This window comes from Vespula vulgaris, chromosome 17 (assembly GCF_905475345.1).
Source record: "Vespula vulgaris chromosome 17, iyVesVulg1.1, whole genome shotgun sequence".
Taxonomy (NCBI): Eukaryota; Metazoa; Arthropoda; class Insecta; order Hymenoptera; family Vespidae; genus Vespula; species Vespula vulgaris.
This window is the reverse complement of record NC_066602.1, coordinates 2,304,567-2,323,898: the sequence shown is the minus strand read 5'-3', so window position 1 is coordinate 2,323,898 and position 19,332 is coordinate 2,304,567. Positions and strand designations below refer to the sequence as shown.

The 19,332-nt window shown below is 32.1% G+C and overlaps 1 protein-coding gene across 17 annotated transcripts in view; it reads right to left on the bottom strand.

Moving 5' to 3' along the window:
• Nucleotides 1-19,332, bottom strand: part of LOC127069924 (TWiK family of potassium channels protein 18-like) — a 209,708-nt gene that overhangs the window by 84,137 nt on the left and 106,239 nt on the right. For all 17 annotated transcript variants that reach the window (XM_051007666.1, XM_051007652.1, XM_051007655.1 and 14 more), the window contains one exon: nt 12,945-13,017. The gene's annotated coding sequence lies outside the window, so the exon portion shown is untranslated. The remainder of the gene's footprint in view (nt 1-12,944; nt 13,018-19,332) is intronic.

Here is a 19,332-nt window from a genome sequence, read left to right as displayed (position 1 = left end):
CTTTTTTATCACACGTTTCTTCGTATAATAATACGTATATATATATATATAGTTTTTAAATGTATACGACGATAAAAATAATTTTGTTTTTGTTTCTCCGTTTCAAAACGTCATTGCAATCGAGAGCAGAGTAGAGAAGCAATGATTAAAATCGAGAATTTCTATCGCTATAATAAAAATAAAAATATCGCGAAATAGAAGCAGTGTTAATTCATTCGTGTTTCGCAATTTAAACAACAAGTGTTTTTACATCGACCTCGTGTAATACAGTTCGGTCGTTAGAGTCAGTGTTGCTTCGCAAAAGTTTTTTTGCTTTTTTAACAGTCGCACAGACTGTATTTATAAAAGACAATAGAGTTTCGTGAAATAGAGTCAGTGACCGTTCGTTATAATAAATAACTATTATAAATTAGAGTCAGTGAATCACTGAAGAGAATCTCAACCAACGTCGACGTTGACCTACTTCATTTTCAACCAACTATCCGAATCAGCCAGCCTCTATTTCGATCAAAATGGCGAACGAGTGTTTTGGAACCATCGCAGAACTTCTTAAATAGTAAGTGAATTTTTAAGTCCTTTTCAATCACTCAATCATAACGAGGAGGAAAGATACGAATCGGTAGAAATGATCGATCGTAATTAATTGATAAAAGAACTACGAGCGATCACGAGTAAATTTGTTTTGGAGATTTACTCGTAAACGATCTCTTATTTTTCGATATATTTATTAAATCAGGATAGAGTCTTCTCGTTCAAAGTTTAATAAATTATTGTTATTATATCGAATAATGATAAATTATTAAAAATTTCGTTTATGATTATTTACAAATTTTGGAATATTTCGATGCATTTTGGAATATATTACTCGCGCGAAAAGAATGGTAAAGAATCGATATTGACGAGTTTTAATAAAGTATGAACAAGAAGATATTCGCGATGGTGTTCGCAGATATGATTAAAGGTCCCTATCGTAGACTTGGTTTTATTTGCTCGAAAATTCGATTACTAGATCACCATGGAAACGCGAATTTTAGAGTTAGCCTGCATGACTCTTGAAATGCAGCAATCTCCACGTGATGAGACCCGGGCCGAATACTATTTAAGATATATCGAAATCTATATTTAAATCATACAATGCAACTTCTAACGAACGGAATGGATACACATTTTAATTCGTTTTCAAAGACTTTTTAATCTAATCTCTAACTAAATATTAAATTACTTAAATTTTATATCGTTGATTATATTCTGATGGATATTCTAAGATAGAATTTTAAGATAATTTCTTATATAAACTCTACGACTTCCTTTAATTTATTTATATTTCTTATTAATTAAAACAATAATATTTCCTTCTCTCTCTCTCTATATATATATATATATATATAAATATTTTTTTAAACTGGATTTTGAGATATTGCGCCTTGTTGTAGTTCATATTTTCTCTAGTTCATACTTGTCATTGAAGTCACACACGCTTCAAGCGGAAAGTGATGAACAACTTTAACGGCTTGATGAATAGAGAAAGTTTCTGGTGTGAATTTCATGGTGCGAGAGAGAGACAAAGAGAGAGAGAGAGAGAGAGAGAGAAAGAAACAGACAAAGAGAGACAGAAATATACCTATATATATATATAAATATAAAAAGAAAGAGAAAGAGAGAGACAGAGAAAGATAATTTGTAAAAGAGACGATTGATTTGCAATGTTGAAAGTTCTTTGTCACGGAAAACGGATGTTGGTAGCTCCGTTCTCTTTCTTTCCCTGGTTTTCATTCTCTTTCCCGTTAGAAAGGTAATCGTTTCCCGTTTCTAGCTTTCTTTGGTCCATACCTAGGCATCTCTCACATACATACACGTACAGAGAGACTTTATTCTCTATGTATGTAGACGAAGAGAAAGAGATACGTTCAGTCGGTGGTATGTCTTCGGGATAGCTCAGGAGATAAGGCCATCCTCGCCGGCAGTGGATTTAACATTCCTCTAAGCGATGCACACGAGAGAAGTTCGAAGGTCGAAGGTACTGCCAGCACGCGCACACACCTACTCATATATGTATGTATATATATATATACACACACCTGCCACGCCCTTATAACTTCGGGACATTCTCTTCATATTTCAAAAGAGGGACGCATGCTCTCTGAAACGTTTGAAATTCAAGTCATTCTGTTCACTCGATTTTCTCTCTCTCTCTCTCTCTCTTTTTCTCTTTCGTTTTTTTTTTGCTCTATCCTCTTTTTTCTTCTTTTTCCTTTTTCCTTTCAATTTGGATCACTGTGAATCAAAGAGCCTAGCTTTGCCAGCTATAGAGAGGGGGAATGCTTTAGAAAATCGACTAACTTGAAGTAGTCGCTCTTTAGGATTCTCTTTATCTCCGAAATGTACGTAAGTAAATACGTAGTCAGACAGAGACACACACAGAGAAAGAGAAAGAGAGAGAGAGAGAGAGAGAAATAGCTCCAGCTATTTCTTTTTCCCTAACACCATCCTTTGATTTTCTCTCCCTTTATCTCTCTCTCTCTCTCTCTCTCTCTCTCTCTCTCTCTCTTTCTTTCTCTATTTCTCTTTTATTCAATTTTCATTCTTAATTAATTCTTCGTATTAAATGTAAAATATGAATGGGTCGAACGATAAAGGAATATTTGTGGTTCGTTATCCCGTACATAAACAAAACATATATTTTTCTTATTATTAATGATATCTTCTTATCGATAATAAAATCAAACGATTGTTTTCTGAATGATTTTTTTTTCTTCTCTCTCTCTCTCTCTTTTTTTTTTTCGATAGAAAATATGCGAGTTACACGCTATACGTGTTATATACTAGGAGGCATAAGGAAAAAGAAAAAAAAAGGGAAAGAACTTGTCGATCAAGAAAAAGAAAAAAAAAAGAAAATATTTTAGGAGCCGAATATATAACGAAAACTTACGATTGATATACTGGTTGGATCTCTCGTTATTGTCAGAGTTTCTTACGATCTCGTTATTTCAGAGATCAGAATACGCATGTTACGTAGCGCTCGTAAGCCCGACCCTTTTTGATCTATGAGGGTAGGAAAATGTATTGTGCCGAGGGGGGAGGGGATAGGCAATAGTGAAATATTTTATCACGGGGTCGTTGACCGTATCATCTTTCTCTCTCTCTACGATATATAGAAAAATATTTTGGTCTATGGCGAGTTATGAATATTCTTTCTTCTTTTTCATTTTCTCTCTCTCTCTCTCTCTCTCTTTATTTTCTTTGTCATATATACTTTATAATTATAGAATATTATATTATTAGTAAAAATTCACGTAAGAAATTTTCCAAAAGAAAAAATAATCCAGTTTATCAAGTTTCTAATACTTTACATAGTTCTAATAATTCATTCATTAAGTTAAGAGCCACGAATCACGTTCTATTAGATTTTATGTTTATTAAATAAGTCGTAAGAAAGAAACGTTTAAATCGTGTAAGAAAGATTTCACGTTAAAGAATATTCTTTCTTTATAAAAAGCTTATAGTGAAAATCTTATTCGTTTTGTTATCTAACCTTCCTATAGTATGCCGGTTATCCGAAGTATGGAAGGGTAGACAGTCGCCAATATCATCGTTGGACGTTCACCAATACCGTCCGACCGATTTACCGAAAAAGAAGGAACATATATATATATATATATATATATAGTGAACGACGAAGTATTCAGCACGAATGCACCCGGATTTTCAGTTATATAATCCGCTTTCGAATTACTGCCTGCACTTTCACCTTTCTCTCTATCTCTGAGTAACTTTTCCATGCTGAGAGAGAGAAAGAAAAAGAATGAGAGAGAGAGAGAGAGAGAGAAGGAGAGTGAGAGGGTGGTAGGGTAGTAGGGAAAGAAGGAGGGAACGAGAGAGGGAGGGAGGGAGGGAGGGAGGGAAGTTGGATAGAACAGAAACTGTCCCAGGTTATGGCCGAAAGCTTTGCTGGGGCTTCGACGCAAAGTACGAATAGTTATACTCGACGAGAACAGTATTATAGTCGATGTTATAGAGCACCCTCGAAACCGGAAAGTTATCGCGATTACTACGGTAATTCCATTATTCTTTGGCAAAGAGCTATCGTCATTCAAATGGTCCTGTGACAGCAAGAGAGAGAGAGAGAAAGAAAGAGAGAGGGATAGATTCTATATTCGTAGTGCCTTCGAGCAGGAAAACTTGTATAAGCTAGGTAGGCACATAGTTACTCATATAAGGGCTGGGTTTGCTATGATTAAGGATAAGAGTCAGATAATACGAGGGAGAGAGAGAGAGAGATTCGAACGAAAGTAAGGATCTCACGGAATTTTCGCATTCCAGAGTTAAATCCGTCTAGGTGTTTCTGGCAGTACGAATTAATCTACTTAAAGTTAGTTGGTACGAATGGCAGGAATAGTTACGCATTCTCCCATAAATTTTATCATCTCATTGTGTCATTTAAAAAAAAAAACAGAAGGAGAGAGAGAGAGAGAGAGAAAGAGAGAGTATTTGTGATAATACGGATTATTGTTATTTACAATGTACAGGTACAAATGTACAATGTCATTCGTTACGTTTATACGTTGTTACGTGTTACATGGAAACTTTCTGTTTTTAATCGATTTCAAAGATAACCATTTCGTTGAACGAATTGTTTCTTCTTACGATTAGTCTACACATAAACGTATGTATGTAGCTATGCATCGCGAAAATTCACTTAGAGCCACACGTTTCCGAACAATTATTCAACCGAACATCGTCTACTTAGTTTATGGTAATTGCTCCGTAGCTTACGCGGAAATTCAAACGCAAGATGGTGGAGAATTACATTACCGGTAATAGTGGCAGGTGCCTTCTCCACCATTTCTAGCCTCTACTACCTGCTGCTTCCCGATCTAATTGGTCAAACGTTGGAGCTTATGAATCCTTCGTATACGTACATATGGGTACGCGTGTATGTGTACGTATAAAGTTTATGGTATATCAATATTGGCAGTGATATAATAATAGAAAAATTTCAAGGATAAAATTAATAATCGAGATTAAAGGACCACCAAGAGAGAAAGAGAGATTGAGAGAGAGAGAGAGAGAGAGAGAGAGTATTGGTAATTAAATGTGTAAAAAATTGATCGAAGAATATCTTTATCGTAGAAATATATATATATATATATTTTGTTTTATATATTTATACATAATTTTTATTTATTTTTATATGATATCAAAGAAATATTTTTTTCTATTCCTCTTTCGATTCATTGTTATATTTTCTCGTTGGAATGAATTAACTAAATTCTAGCAAACAATTCTAATGGATTAGAGAGAGAGAGAGAGAGAGAAAGAGAGAGAGAGAGAAAGAGAGAGAATAGATAACTGACACAGAAGTGTAATGTAGTTAACGTAATATGATTCGTGGGACCGTATAAATCAGTGTTATTGATTAATAATAATCGATTGGCTATCGATATTAATTCTGTTCGATGAAAGAAATATGAAATCGTATTTGGTTGTCATTTACATGCATACGTGTATAATCGAGATATCGAAGATGAAAATAAAGAGAGAAATAAATGTTAGAAAGTAAGTAGATATATGTACGTATGTACATACGTCTTTGATAAATAAATAAACACTTTTTTTTAAACCAATTTTGTCATACTCCGTCTCTCCTTTTCTCTTTTTTTCATTCTTTCCTTTTTGTTTGTCTCTCCTTCTCTGTAAGATACAATATTTCACGACCTTTGATCAACGATTCTGCCGTCGAAAGATATCTAAAGTTGCTTTTCCAAAAGCTTTGACAAAAAGGACTTTAAAGAAAATATTAGAGCTTTTAGTTCGTTCGAGATAAAAAAAGGAAAAATGAAAAAAAGGAAATAAAGAGAAAATATAATAATAATTATAATAATAATAATAATAATAATAATACTAAAGAGAAATACTAATAAATACTAATAATAATAATAATAAAAATGAATTGAACTCAGGTATTCTCTTTTATTTCTTTCATTTTTCTTCTTCGCTTCGTTATACTTTATAAGACATTACTAGGGCCCGAAAACAAAATAAATCTTCGGTGTCCGGCATGAGGAAGAGAGAGAAAAAAAAAGAGAGAGAGACAGAGAGAGAAAGGGAGTCGAGCGAAAAGTTTAACGACGCGAAGCGACGCGTTAGAAATTCGCCATGGAAAGAGATTAATGCTCGTTATTACGAGCTCGACGAATTCGAACGTTCCATAATCGTCGAGCTAGACCACGGCTGGTTGCGACACGAGGTCACTGAAATAGATCTTTCCGATAGCTTGATTAAAACGTTTCAAATTAGAAATTAATAATATCTTACTGAGTATATAGATGTTTAACAAAAGGAGCAAGAGACAATATAAAAAAAAAAAGAAAAAACAAGCTGAGAATAAATTGATAATAGACAATAGATAGGATTATTAAAATTTATATTTAACATGAAAGAATTATTAACAATTTAATAAGAACGATATAAAAAGATATAAAAAAAAAAGGTAAAAAAGAAATTGATAATAGGCGATAATATAGAATTATTACAATTTGTATTTAATTAAAGAATTATTAAACATTGTATTTGATAAAAGGAACGAGGTAGACAATAAAAAACAAAAAAAAAATTGATAATAAACGATGCATGTCAGAATCATTGCAATTTGTATTTAACAAAAGGAACAAGAAAGGAGATGAAAAAAAGAAGAAAGAAGAAAAAAGCATCCAACAAGAAATTGATAATAAACGATACAGCATTACTAAATAAATTTTATGAAATGCAAGAATAGTAACTACAGAATTATTAAAATTCGATTTGCGTTTAATAAGAGGAATAAGATATATATAAAAAAAAAAAGAAAAGAAAACGACAGACTTAACGATACACAAAATTATTCGTCAAAGATAAAACAAGATCATGACAAATGACACATTATGCATGTATCATTATGTCGATCGAGAAGATCGACACGATAACGTCGATAAAAGAAATCTTGCAATCGGATAGTTGGGAAGGAACAGGTGGGTGAGGAGAAGAAAAGAGTGAGAGGGAACTAAAGGAAAGAGGAAAAGTTTGTATTGCAGGTTGAGAAGAGAAATTAAAAAGTTTTTCCGAAGTATAGAGATTGGGGATAGAGAAGCTAGGGGAGAAATATGAAGAAAGAGGATAGGATACGAGTCGATTTTTCTAGGTAAGATGAAACGAGATCCATATACGAATAAGTCAGCTTGCTATGAACTAAGAAAGAAAGAGAAAGAAAACGAGAAAGAGACAGAGACAGAGACAGAGAAAAAGAGAGAAAGAGAGAAAGAGAAAGAGAAAGAGAGAGAGAGAAAGAATTTCGCGACGAAACTTTTTATTGGAAGTATACGCGTGATATCGTAGTAGTTATCTCTGGTATACGATATCTTACACGCTCTCATTTCGAATTTCCGCAAGAGCGGATCGGTTTCCACGCTTTTTCTACGTTCTGCGCTTTTTCAACGAAGGCACGCTGAACATTTTTGCGAGAATCGTTCAACACCCTCGGCATAGTTGACGTTGAAACGAGAGTCGATGTAATACGAGTTATGTATGTACCTACATACCTACTTTTGAGAGAGAGAAAAAGAGAGAAAGAGAGAGAGAGAGAGAGAGAGAGAGAGAGAGAGAGAGGATCTACCAGAGAATGTTCATTTATTTCGTCTGATTGTGTCGATTCAATCGAAAATCCGAAATAGATCGAGTTACGTAACGGATAAAATCAAATTGTATATCTCTTAATGATATTAAAGCTTTTTAAAAGCTCTGCTCAATTATTCCCATGTTTTCCGTTTTTTGTTCTCCCTTTTTCCGTTCTTTTCTTCTTATTTTATTGTAAAAAATCATTTCTTTTACATAAGTAATATCATTCGTGTTCGAATCAACGAGATCGATTCTATTTCTATTTTCTAAGTTCATTGATATCAGATCGTAATGATATATAAACTGTCCAATAATTAATAAATCATGTAAAATCCTGAAAGAGAGAGAGAAAGAGAGAGAGAGAGAATAAAATCGAAAAACGTTTTTAACGAAAGCCTCTGAACTAAAACAGTGAAACTAGGGATAGTAGAGGATCGTATCCTCAAATCCGGAGCGGAGAGGATTACCCGGGTTTAATTAGTTTTGACTGAAAGCATTTTCCGTAAATTTTCCTAATCAGTGTTACTCCAGCTTTGCCTAAAACGTATACCCTCGCACATGCTTGATGCCTACGTAATGTATTCTCTTTAGTCGGGTGAAACAACGACATAGATTTTAGAGTTGGGTTGAAATCCTACATACGGTGTGTGTACATGGAAATTCAACTGTAAACGCGTGTCGATGTTGAGAAAGAGAGAGAAAGAGATAGAGCAGGTATAGGAGAAAACACGAGTTTCTGTTCTTGCTCGAGAAAGATGCCAAATCGTACGAACCACAACAGATGAGAGAGAAAGAGAAAGAGAAAGAGAAAGAGAGAGAGAGAGAGAGAGAGAGAGAGAGAGATTGGAATAGTAGAGAAATCGATACAAGCTACTACGTAGGAAAAAAGAGTGAGAGAGAAAGAGAGAAAGAGAGAGAGAGAGAGAGAGCAGAATAGGACAAAGGGATCGAGATGCAGTCTCTGAAAGGAGATCTCGCATAAAGCAGATTACTCATAGGTGTTACTCTACCTAGATGATACTACAGGCTTCCATTATGACATTGGCTACGGACCAAGGCCTTATAGATACCCCCTAGAACAGAGAGACACACCGAGAGAGACTCAGCTGGATTATCTTCTCTGATTTAATTTATTACCTTGGATATTGCCGACTGATGTAGCTCGTAGGCTGAATTATAGCTACTTAGCCATGCACAAAGGATGTTCGCGAGTGCGACCGACTTATCGGAAATATTTGAGCTACGATAATCTTCAACGTAACGCGAGGACCCCGTCACGACATTTCCCCATCGAATTACCCTTCTATATACACATATTCTATATACACACACACACATACATGCATATATATATATATATATATAGGTACATACGCGATTTATCAGAAGATTAAATCTAGCGAACTCAATGATAATGGCATACTCATTGTTAACTGTGAATAGGAATTCGTTGTACCGTGAACATGTGGGAAGAAGGATATGCTTTTAAATGGAATTTGTTCGTTTCCAAACGTTAACGTTCTCGTTACCGGAAGTAGAAAATTTCCCCGTTAAAATTACTCACTTTTCGTTAGACCATAACGTTAATTAGAGACCCACAAGAATTTCATTGGACCTATTGCTAACGAAGAGAAAATCGAATTTTCTCGATCTAAATAACGTACATAGTTTTGGTCACGTTAAGGGAAGCTCATCTACATTAAGGAATTTCATCGGAGTAGTTTGAAACATAGTTCGAACTTCAGAAACGTCTTAATAAAGTAAATTAGTTCGGAAAACTTCAATTTGATAGCAGCTTCCGTTAATTTCGTTAATAACAAAGATTTTTTAAAAGCTATCTGATCGAACTCCCTATTACTTACTCGAATATTCTAAAATGATTGAATTACAAATTTACAAGAGGGATTTCCTATAGATAGATAATTATACCGAATGAACCAGTCAGTTAACTCCGAACAATGTTATACATAATATGCACTTTCATCTTGATTGGCCGTATTATACCGTACACCGACCGCTAAAACGTGTACAACCGTCATTAGTAATCGCGTCTAATACCCGTGAAAATTTGCACGCGCGTATACGGAAATAATAGATACATGAATAATTAAGCTCGATTAACGAGACAAGGGAGTATAGTAATTAGAATAGTATTATATCGTTTGTATTATACGCTTGCAAATGTTTTTTACAAAAAAATATTATCTTCCTATTTTTTACTTTCTTTCTTTCTTTCTCTCTCTCTCTCTCTCTCTCTCTCTCTCTCTCTCTCTCTCTCTCTCTTTGTTCCTTATATCTATTGGATAAAAAAAGAGAGAGAGAGAGAAAGGATGAGATAGATAGAGAGAAATCTGTCGTTAGAAAGCGTTTAATTTAAGGTACACCAATGGTGTACCTTTCTACGCTCGATTTCACTTAATTAGAATCGCTTAGCACCGTCTCTGCATATCGTAGGAATTATAATGAGATACTCTCTCGTATTTCCTTTCGTTTATCATCATCCTTATAATCGTTCGATAACCCAAGATGAAATTTATTATCCATAGAAAAAAATTGTATATCTATTTGATGGAAAGAAGAAACAAAAAGAAAAAAAGAAAAAGAAAGAAGAAAAGAAAATCTTCTCGTTTGAAAGGATGAAATAAAGGAGATTAAATTTCTAAGTTAACTTTCATTAAGTGAAAGAAAGTCACGTCGAGGTTTAAGTTAAGTTAAATTGAGTTAAGTTATGTTAAGTCAAGTTAATTAAATATATACATAGCCAAAGTCGATGAGATTAGACGGTCACTAGAGAGACAAGGAGTAGTACGAACAGGAAACACCTGTCTGTTGAGCGAAGCACAATTTCCTGGACAACCTGATTTGTGTTTACCTTCGGATTACGACTCACGAAACACACAAACAAAGTTCGAAGCAACGTCAGAGATAAGCTATTAGATACTTTAACGCGTTATGATGCGTAAACAATCGTTTACGTTTTATTCCTTACATACGAAAGAATTTGGAAAAAGATTCATGATCGATCGATCGATTCTCGAATCAAAATTATTCATACGTTGTAACATTTCAATATCATATTGTTACAGTATTATATTATCTAAATAGATTATTCTGAAGATGTTTATTGTTAGATTTATCCAAATAGATATAATCTAAATAGTTTTGATTGTGAAGAAACAAAACAAAAAAAAAAAGAAACAAATTAAAGATAGTATTGCAATTTTTGTACGATTATATCGAGATGCATTCGTCATTACGATTGAAACTGGAAAAGATAAAAAGGAGATAGATATGTAGGAAAAGGACGATGAATGTTAGACAGACAGAGAAAGAGAGAGAGAGAGAGAAAGAGAGAGGAAAAGAATAAAAGGATGAAGAACTTTTCTTAGACAAATCGTTTGTCATAAATCTGTCTACCCTTTACGCCTTCTTCACGAGTTGTTCTCTTTACTCCTCCCACCTATCACTATAGAAGAAGAAGAAGAAGAAGAAGAAGAAGAAGAAGAAGAAGACGAAGAAGAAGAGAAGGAGGAAGGAAAACTCGACGATAAGCCGAGCATATTCAAATATTCTAACGTGACTCGAAGGAAGAGTAATGAGCGTCTGGGTTGCGTCGTCTTCCTGGCTGTGACTCGAGACCCTTTTACGACCTATGCACCTCTAACCCTGCTTCATCTAACCCTCTAATACTCCCTTGTGAATCATAAAGAGGATTATCGGCTTCCTACAAATCTCCCGCTCGTCTTTCTACTTAAATGATTTCGTTTGACGGAATTGTTACTTAAATTTTATTATATATATATATATATATATGTATGTGTGTGTTATATATTCGAAATAGAATTTAAATATAAAACAAAATCATTTTATGCAAAATGATATTATATAAAATCATTCAATTTCTTTATGTTAAATATAATCCTATTATTATTATTATTATTATTATTATTAGTATCATTATTATACAAATTACTCGCAAATTAATTAAAAAGAAAGCTTCAATGTTTGCTTTAAAAATTTGACATTCAAGTGTCCGAAAAATGTCCAGTGATTTCAATTCGAACGTTATAATTTCAAGCAAACTAATTCATCAACTTTTTGTGAAATAATATACATACTTACTTACATACTTATTTACATAAGTACATAAGTATGTATGTATGTATAAATAAAAAAATGAACGATGAATGAAAAGGCACGTGTATGCAAGAGTACTCTACTATATTTTTCGTTATAAAAGAAGGATAATTTCAAAACAACAAAGAAAAATAAAGGATCAATCTATTTGAGGAAAAACGAAATGCTCATCTCAAAAAAAGAAAGAGAGAGAGAGAGAAAGAGAGACAGACAATATCAATACTATTCTTGTCGGCTGTCGAAAAAAGCCCTTATCGACATCAGTTTCAAGTACTTATTACATGCCTATTCAAATCGAATTCTGTTCTCTCCTTCAACTAACAATACATACTCCATACGATCTATATCTCCCGTCTCTCGGAAGGAAGAATTCCGAGATAAAAGATATCCGAGAGAAAAATAGAACAAGCTTAAAAATCTCCCTCTACTTTTCGAGATTCGATGAAGAAAGGGATGGATGGCGTGGTTGAAGGACAAATCGAAATTTTTACTAAACAAACTCAACTGATTCAAATTGAAATCAGTTGACGTACTCGCGTTATAGAGAAAGATAAAGAGAGAAAGAAAAAGAGAATGGGAAAGGAAAGTAATTTCGAAATAAGTAGCTCTTGAAAAGGATCGAGATCGTTTGAAGAAAAGAGAAAAGAAAGAAAGAAAAAAAGAAAGAAACAAAAAAGAAAGAAAAGAAAAGAAAAGAAATAAAGAAATAGGACAAATAAAAAGGATGAAAGGAAAAAATGAAAAATAAAATAAAAACGTTTGCTTTCAAGATATCGGTGAGAAAGGGAAAGAAATAAAAAAAAAGAAAAAATAAGAGAGAGAGAGAGAGAGAGAGAGAGAAAAGAAAAAAGAATAAAAAAGAAAAAAAAGAAGACATATACGAGGACTAGGCCACGTTCACTAAAGAGTAAGCGATTTATTACGCTTCACGAAGCGTACGATTCACGCTTCGATTTACTTTTCCGATCGAGGTCGAATCCCTTTGTTTCTTCCGACGATAAAGGATCTTTACCACCGAGCTGTGATCGATCTATTGGATACGATCTATCAAAAATTGTATCTGTTACAGGTTAAGTAAGGTGTAAGCTCTTAACCAGTAACTCCCTATTCGGTATTTCTAATATAAAAAAGTTACTTATAAAAATTGTATTACTTACATTAACGTCAATTTTGATCGATGATCTTTATTGAGATGTATGTACTAAGGAAATTTGATGAACTCTATTGAACCTGAAAGAAGAAATATGAAATAATTATATGTATGTATTAATATTATTTAAAGAAGATATTGGATATGTATATGTTTTATTCAATATATATTTTATTTTATATTTTACTATATATCATATATGTACATATATATTTCGTTTTATTCGATATTAAAAAATTGTAAAGATTCTTTTTTTTTTTTTTCTTTCAAGAATACAAGAAACTAAAAGAATTCATCTCTCTGATATTCAAAATATATTTTGAGAAAGATCTAGCGTTCTCTCCTGCTATTCTCTACGTCTACCTATGTATCTTTTTCTTCAAAAATAACAAGAGGAATTTTTGTTGGCCGCCGAAGTAAGGTCCTGATATACGCAATAACTTGTGCAATAAAAACGTCGGCAATAACTCCGTGACGCTGTCGTTTGAGGAAAGCTTCAAGAAAGGAATAGAGAAACAGACAGAGACAGAAAGACAGAGAAAGCAAGAGAGAGAGAGAGAGAGAGAGAGAGAGAGAGAGAAAGAGAGAGAAAGATAGAAATAGAGAAAAATAGAAAAAAGCAGAGATGGAACGAAAAAAGGAAGAAAGGTCTCGAAGAAGGTACGGAGTTTCGCGATATTTGGAAGGAAACGCAGAGAAAGAGTAGAAACGTGTGGGAAGAATACATGGTAAGTTAGAAAGAGACAGACGATATAACAGATTTCCTCTCCTTCTCCCTCTTTCTTTCCTTTTAGCATACCGTCAACCATTCTTCTTCTTTCTATCCACATTTTCAAGAAAAAAAAGAAAGAGAGAGTGAGAGAAAGAAAGGGACAGATAGCAATGAGCTTCAAATCGCTCGAGCGAAACGATAAGAATTTAATAATATGACCATGAATGCATTTTTATCTATCTGCATAGTGCAACTAGAGTCGAGAATACCCAATGTATGCATTTACTTTATTCTATTCTTTACTTTTGACATTATATTTCTTTTGAAAATCGTTAGAAGAATGCAAAACGATAAAAGGAGCAGCTTCTGACGACGACGCGTGCCTTTTACTCCTTTTATTCTTTTCTTTTCTTTTCTTTTTTTTTTTGTCGATTCCTCGATAAAAAAACGATATCAAACGTTTTTTAAATTCCATATTTTATATATATATATATATACATTTATTTATTTATTCCGATTTATTTTATTTTCAATCTTTCGAACGAAATATTTCTTTCGAATTCCTTTCGACCCTTTTATTTCTTTATCGATTTGTTTAAGGGATTTTCTTTTTTTTTTTTTTCTTTTTTGTTATCTGCGTGAAATATATACCCAACACGAAGCATATAAAAAGATATAAGTGAAAACTATGATTTCTATTCGCAAGGGATCTATTTAGAATATTTCTTTTAAGCTTGGTCCCCCTCTAAAGATTCACGATTCTTGAATCGACGTATACACATCTCACACGTACACATCTCATACCTATACATTACTATTTTTATCTCAGTCGGAAAATCTAAAAGGGGAGAAAAGAAACTTGTGTATTGTATTTTATATCGAAAAAAAAAAAATTTTCTAGATCAGGATTTATATCGAGACTCGTGAGCGTTCAAACCTATCACGATATTTTGGAATATCGAAAATCTCGAGAGACTGAACTAGGAAGAGAAATAAGAAAGTGGAATTTTTATTTTGAAACAATATATATGATCTATAGATATAAATATGAAATATATATATTTTATATTTTATTCAAAGAAAAAAGATATCTTCTTTATCATTTTTCCCTTTCCTCTGTTTCTCTTACCAATGAAAAATAATTATCCAATAAAACACATTTATCTAATGAAAATATAAATTTATAGAAACGTACTTGATATCATCGATCTAAATGATAATTATTATTCGATGAAGAGAATTTTATAATGCAACATTTGACTTAATTTTCGAGTATATAATCTAATTTTAATCGAAACAGATAGATTAAAGGATGTTTCGAGGGTTGACAAGGGGATGAAAGACTAATGGAAAAATAATAAATCTCTTTAGCTTTCGTTGATATCAATGTCGAGAGAATCTCTTTTTATCGTCAACAAAAAGCCAAGATCTCTCGATCCTGATGTCATCGTATCAACTGTGTCACATATTACGTATTATATACTGATATATTCTACTATATATTATGAGAATATAAATCTGAGAATTTTCCTAACGATAACGACGTCGCACTATATTTTATCGAACGACTCTATTAAACTACATATATCGTACCCACCTACGTACATACATATATTTCGTCTAACATAGTGCTCCTTTATTATGAACGTTTATCTTTCGTAGACGTTCAAATGCCATAATAAATATGAATACCCTTTTGTTTACTTGTCTCCTTAAAAATACTTTATTAGAAATCATTTTTATTTAAGATCGAAAATAATTTTTTCTCGTAGATATAAAAATCGTAAATTAATGATTTAACAATAATTATAGAACTGTGTCTTTTTGTGAATTATAGAAAATAATATAATAATCAAATAATCGAATAAAGTTGTGTAATAATAATTAATAAATGATAAATAATAAAACAGAGTTATAGAATTATACAATATTATTCTACAATTCTATATATATATATTTGTATGTGTGTGTGTGTATATATAGGAATATATAATATTCTGGTCAAAAGTAAATTTTGATAGGATAGAAAGTATCTTCTGGCTTTGACGTTTCTCACGTATATCTTATGTGGAACTAACAGCATGTAGTATTATCAATACACAAGTGCTTTCGATGTTTCGAATGATATCATTTGAATATCCGAAACGTCAAAGTTTCGATTTCACAATAAGATCGCAACGATGTTTTCGACGTTATAAACGTTCAAGTATAAGAGAATGAAACAAATATTTTATTAAATATTTTCGAACGATTACAAAGACAAGAACTCGATAGTTTTGTATCGAATAGAATTTAAAAAAAGAAAAAAAAAAATTTTTTTTTCGATTGTCGATCGTTGTCATTTATGTCTATTGTCCTTTGTATCAATCTAGTAATTGATCTTTTAATGAAAGAAAGATAAAAATAGATAGACAAGATAGAGAACAGTATTTGGAACAGTGACTCTTCTTGTTCCTAACATCAACTTGGCAAAGCAGTCCTGAGTCTCGGAGAAAGCTAGCCGAGTCAGTACTAATTGTTTTCAAGCAAAACTTTCTTAATTATCCAACAGTTCTGGAAATAATTTGAGCGATTCGAACATGGTTTACGTTTGTTACTACCGATCCCGTGACAAACAAATCTCAACCAAGTTCGTAATCATTAACTTTGGAGAATATTAGAGAATAAGACAGAGAGAAGATATATATATATATATATATATATATATATGTATGTATATATATATGGATCGTTTATTTTGAAATTGGTGCAAGTCCATTTTGTGTTGTTTCGAGAAAATTAAAAAGTTAGTATATTAGTCAATTAAAAAATATAAATTAAATATAGTCTATTCTATTAATAATAGATAATATTTCTATTAATTTATCAATATGTAATTTGATTATATAAATTTCTTTTAGGCAAATTTAACTAGTAATATATATATATATATATATATATATATATATATATATATATATATATATATATATATATTTACGGGTTGTAAATGGACTTATACCTAATCTCATAATTAGTCGATTGTAAAAATCATTTAATTTCTATTATAAAAAGTTAAATATCACTAGAAATATATTTTGTATAGATCCAATCTTGTTTACGAATGATGACAAGAAATAAAATTGGAGTAATATTTTTTATTAATAATTGAAATTAATTATATTTAATATTGTTAAATTATATTTATATATTGTTAAATTTAATATAATGATCCCTGTGTCCATGAAAATTGGACATACACCAGTTTCATAATTAATCGCTATGCAATTTCTTTTATTGGCTAATTTGAAATTGAACTAAGCATTGATAATTTTTAAGATATTAGATATTAACTAAGTTATAAATAAAAAGTTTATATTAAATTAATCAAGAGTTATTTGATATTTCATTTTTTCAAAAAAAATGGACCACTTTCAAAATAAATGATCCATATATATATATACATATATATGTATATAAAAAAGATGAATTTTATTTTTTTTTATTTTAAATTGAAACATTGAGATATCTTAAAAACCCTTTTAAATTTAGTATCTAGTAGTAAATCTATCGTACATCTATCGGACTTCATACTCGGACTCGGTGATGATGACTTCTTTATGTTCGTTCCACGATCGAATAACTATGATTCCTTTCAACGGAGCTAGAGCGAGAACCAACTTTTAGACAGGCAAAGAATCCTCAGAAAATTTGATCGTTCCTCTTTCAAACTCCGTTCGAAAGTTCGAGGTCTTCCTATTTCTGATGATCTGCATAAGAATTGACGAGTAGAGATGACTATACCCTATATATATATATATATATATATATGTATGTATATGTATGTATATATATATATAAAATATGAAATAGGTATTTCTATGAACTTTCACTCTACGTTTGACGTTTGATTATCGATTTGTATATGAAAGACTTCATTTTCAACTCTTCCTTCTTTTTTAATTTTTATACTAAATCGAGAGATAAATAATATTTTATTAACATCGCGATTATTTTCAGCAGTAGATATTATATGAAAATTTATATCAATGAACTTCGTCTTTAATCAAAAATATTAAAACGAGAGATAGACAGAAAGAAAGAAAGAGAAAGAGAGAGAGAGTGAGTAAAATAAGACAGATATAAAGCAAAAAGATTATTCAGATTGAATATACGAAACACATTGAGACACATTTTGAGACAGTTAATGATACATTTGCAACTCAACAGTTTTAGTCGTTAAACGTGTTCATTTCTCTCTCTCTCTCTCTATCTCTCTCTCTCTCTCTCTCTCTCTCTCTCTTATTCTCTCTTTACAAACTCGATTCGTTTGATGAAAACGACATGAAGTAGAAGCAAGTGGAAATCTTAGTAATAAGAGGATGAGGAGAAGAAAGAAGAAGAAGAAGAGGAAAGCTTCTATGTATCGTCTCAAGAGAGTGAGTAAAACGAGGGATGGTTTCGAGAAAGTAAGCCTAAGGGTATGGGTCGAACGTGCCGTCGATGTGACGATGCTAACGATACTTCAACGAAACTGGTGATACTTTTGGGGTAAGAGTGAAACTGAGAGAAAGAGAGAAAGAGAGAAAGAGAGAAAGAGAGAAAGAGAAAAACAGAGATGAAGACATAGAGAAAGAGAGAGAGAGAGAGAGAGAGAAATCGTAGGGTGAAACGAGACAGCAAGTGTAGTAAACGACCAACACAATACTGTCAGTGGACTGCACCGATTGGTAAGAGAAACTCGACTTGGCATCCAGCCCAAACTGACCAACCCTAAGTTACGTTTGAACTGACGTTTTGCTAGACAATAGAAACCAAACCAAGTTAGCTTAGGATAGTCTAAACGATAGTCTAAAATACGTGCTACTATTAATATCGAAGTGTAATATATATGTTACTGTGTATGATATTGTAAAATAGAAATATTTCTTTTTCTTTTTAATATGTTTCGTATTTATTGTTTGGAAAAAACGTACAAATAAAGTAATTAATTGATTAATTAATTTATTAAGTGATTGAACGTAATATACATATATATATATATATTATTGTACAGTAGAAATATTTTTTTTTCTTTTTAATACGGTTCGTATTTATCATTAATTAATTAATTAATTAATTAACTGATTGATCATAACACACACACACACACACATATATATCAATTATAAAATATTCTTCCTAGATTTCTTCGAAACGCTTGAAATAATAATCATCGAGGAAAAATAGAAAAACAGTACGGAACAAATCAAAAACGTCTTCATTTATTTTCTCATTAATTAGAAAATCTTGTCACAGAACGTCGAACTTAATATTCATATCAAGGTCGAGTGGAGGAAGTACTAGAGAGATAAGTAAGAGTGTGACCCTTGAATCCATTAGCAACTTTCGTGAAGCAGCGATTAGTAACAACGTCCAGATTTTCATCCTGACTCGAAGAGTCTTCCCGAGCAAAAAGAGTACCATTGACGGAACGTACAGAGAATACTAATTGCCTTGAAGGGGAGAAGGAAGAAGAGAGTATTACTAGAGTGAAGTGAGCGAGTGAGAACATAGATGAAGAGAGAGAGAGAGAGAGAGAGAGAGGAAGATTGGTGACGAGGTTTTGAATTAGACGTCATGACCATGTAAGAGGTGACGACGACGACGACGATAGGGAGAAGGGAATAAAGAAAAAAAAAAAAAAGAAAAAAGAAAAAAAAAG